This window comes from Rattus rattus, chromosome 14 (assembly GCF_011064425.1).
Source record: "Rattus rattus isolate New Zealand chromosome 14, Rrattus_CSIRO_v1, whole genome shotgun sequence".
NCBI lineage: Eukaryota > Metazoa > Chordata > Mammalia > Rodentia > Muridae > Rattus > Rattus rattus.
In genome coordinates, this window is record NC_046167.1 from 69,285,297 (window position 1) to 69,288,778 (window position 3,482).

General features: G+C 46.6%; 1 pseudogene; it reads left to right on the forward strand.

The window, feature by feature from the left end:
• The first annotated feature begins 1,138 nt into the window (after positions 1 to 1,138).
• Positions 1,139 to 3,025, forward strand: LOC116884011 (annotated as a pseudogene).
• The last annotated feature ends 457 nt before the right edge of the window (positions 3,026 to 3,482 follow it).

The window sequence follows — 3,482 nt, forward strand, 5'->3', positions numbered from 1 at the left end:
TCAAGAGACTGGAGGCCCCAGGGTGTTTAGAAGTCTGGTGGGGTGGGTGGGGTGGGGATATCCTCAAGGAGAAAGGGGCGCTGGGAAGAAGGTATGGGATATGGAACAGTCTGAAAGTGAACCTGGAGGGGAGTAAATTCTGGAGTATTAAAAAAAAGAAAGAGTAATAAATTATAATAATAATTTAAAAAATAAAATTCACCCACCACAAAATAATCAAAGCACTTAATATATAGATCAACCAAAAAATGTTAAAATTCAGACCTACCAGAATTACAACAAATTTCTGAATGGAGACTTTAAAAGCCAGAAGGGCCTTAGCAGATGTCTTACAGACTTCAGCCCAGAAAACTATAGCCAGAAAAATTTTCAATCACCATAGATAGACAAAACAAGATATTCCATGATAAAAACCAAATTTATACAATATCTAAATACAAATATAACCCTACAGAAGATACCAGTAAGAAAACTGTTACCCAGGGAGGCAAGTATACCCAAGAAAGCACAGGAAATAAATAACCCCACAGCAGTAAACCACAGGAAGGGAAGTACACACACACACACACACACACACACACACGCACACCACACACTACCATCACCAATGTCAAAATATCTCTCAAAAACAATGGACTCAATTCCCCAATTAAAAATACAAAAAGGGGCTGGAGAGATGGCTCAGTGATTAAGAGCACTGACTGCTCTTCCAGAGGTCCTGAGTTCAATTCCCAGCAACCACATGGTGGCTCACAACCATCTGTAAAGAGATCCGATGCCCTCTTCTGGTGTGTCTGAAGACAGCTACAGTGTACTTTTATATAATAAATGAATAAATCTTAAAAAAAAAAGTAAATCTTAAAAAAAAAAAAGTAGGGCATAGTATGTGATTCAACAGTGAGACTGGATTGGAGGATCTTGAGTGTGGTGCCAGCTAGAGACACAGAAAGTAAAAATACAAAAAAGCGGGCTAGGCAAGATTTCAAGATGGCAGTGCCTGTGTGGTTGACCAAGAGGCAGAGGTGAAGGCCCCTTCACAGAAAGTAGTCAGGACCACCTGTTAGTCGCTCTCACCATCCAAGGAGCCTCGAACTGGTTCTTTTTCCAAATGAAGAAGTAAATCATATAAATTGACAACATGGGGGGAAGATCAATATCCTCCATGAAGAGTTGGAAGTTTATGAACCCCACAGACCAAGCCAAAAGGAAGCCCGAAAAAGAGAATTGAAAAAGAACAAAAAACAGTGCATGACGGTCCGAGCTCTGTTTTTTTGAAGGTTAAGGTCTCAAACAGATTATCCGGGACTTGGAGAAATTGAATGAAACAGAGTTTAATCCAGTGCAACAGCCACAGTTGAATGAGAAAATACTGAAATACAAGCAGAAAAAGATGTGGGAAAACTTTGAATGAATTCCACGACTTTATGAAAAAGAAAACCCAGATATTTATGAAGAGTTGAGAAAGCTAGACGTAGCTTATGAACAGAAGAGAGCTCAACTGAGCCAATGCTTTGATGCCATCAGCAATGCTCACCTTGTGGACGTAGAGCATTCCTTGGCCAGACATGCCGCATGCTCCTTCCAACATCTTGATCCAGGACATTCCTCTTCCTGCTGCCCTGCCACCCTCCATCCTGAAGAAAACCTCAGCATATGGGCCTCCAACTCGAGCTGTTTTGATCCTTCCTCTACTGGGACATGGTGTTCCACATTTACCCCCTGACAGAAAACTGCACAGCCCTCTACGTGGCCCACCTCCTCCTCTGCAGATGCATGGCCAAAGACCGGGCTTTGCTCTAGATCTTCCCCTCGGAGGTGAGAGGAAGACATGCTGTACAGTGCAGAGCTTGCTCAGCGGGTCATGACGATGACATGTCCAGTACCAGTGAGGACAATGGCTATCCTGAGGACATGGATCAGGATAAGCGGGATGACAATACTGAGGACGGTGACACGGACAGATTGGCCGCAGAGAGTGTTGGGGATGAGGTGGGCACCACGATGTCAGTGAGCCCGACAACTCGGAGGAGGAGAAGTCAGGTCTGAGCATCTGATTTACAGATATGCCTGCGAAATCAAGGGAGAAGAATATGAAGGAGCAGACTCCTCTTCAGGCCATGATGCTGCGAATGGCAGGTCAGGAAATCCCTGAGGAAGGACGGGAAGTGGAGGAGTTTTCAGAGGAGGATGACGATGAAGACGGATGATTCTGACAGAGAAGCAATCACAAAGCAGCGTAAAGATTCCCACTCTGGTGGCTCCTCTGCTCCCTCTTCACAGCAGCAGGCTCCTCCCCAGTCCGTCCCTCCTCCTCACACACAAGCACCTCCCATGCCAGGACCACCACGTCTTGGACAACCACCTGTCCCACCCTTGTGGCCTCCTGGACCACCTACGGGCCTTCCTCTTGGGCCACCCCAGAGGCTCCTCCATTCCTAGAACCTTCTGGAATGCCAGGAATCTGAGGGCCTTTACCACAGCTTTTACCTCCACCAGGACCACCACCAGACCAAACTCCTGATCCTCCCCCAGGCCCACCTCCTGGCCTGCCCCCTGGTTCCTCCTCAAGACCCCCGTCAAAGCTACTTCCTCCCACACCTTGTCCTCATCCTGGCATGATGCGCCCACCCTTGCTGCCCCCTATTGCACCTACTCTACCTGGCCTTTTCCCACCAGCTCCCTTGCCCAGCCCAAAGTGTTGAGTTTCCTGCCCACCTTCACTCATGAACAAAAGGCATATGATGCAAGTGCAGCCACCATTGAGAAGAAGCCACAGCAACCATGAGTGCCAAGTCCCAGATCACCAATCCCAAGGCAGAGGTCACACAGGTTTGTGCCCACTGCACTGAGGGTGCCCCATGAGAGTAAGAGGGCTACTGTTGTTCCCCAAAGACGGTCAGAGGATGACTCTGCTGTGCCTGTTGCCAAAGCAGCCCCCAGATCTGGTCCTTCAGCTACTGTCTCAGTCCAAACTAAGGACGATGTGTATGAAGCATTTCTGAAAGAGATGGAAGGGCTGCTGTGACAGATTCTCCTGCCAGTGCAGGCTTCTGTTCAGAGGACTGGTTTATAAAACGAGAGGTTCTTGTTAAGTGAAGAGCTATGTTCACTCTCAGGTGTTTTCCAAGTCCGGTTCCAGGAGCCTACTGATGTTTGCCTGCTGGGATCCCCCCCTCCCAGAACAAGGTGTTTTTTATAATAGACCAGGATGTGAAACAGTGCTGCTGACCCGTGTTCCCTCTGACACCACCATCTCCTCTCTCTCTTCCCCTCTACATTTTGGGAATTCTGTCAGAAAAGGTCTTAGCTATTTGTTTTGACTCAAGTGCCATGGACACTGAGGTAGGGAATTCTGGAGGGAAAAAAAAAGTTTATTTGATCTTGACTTTTGCGTTTGAGTTACTTTTACTATTTTCCTGTAAATATTTTGTAGTGTTCTCCTTGTAGTGAAATGGATGATAATATCATTTCCTAATTCAAAT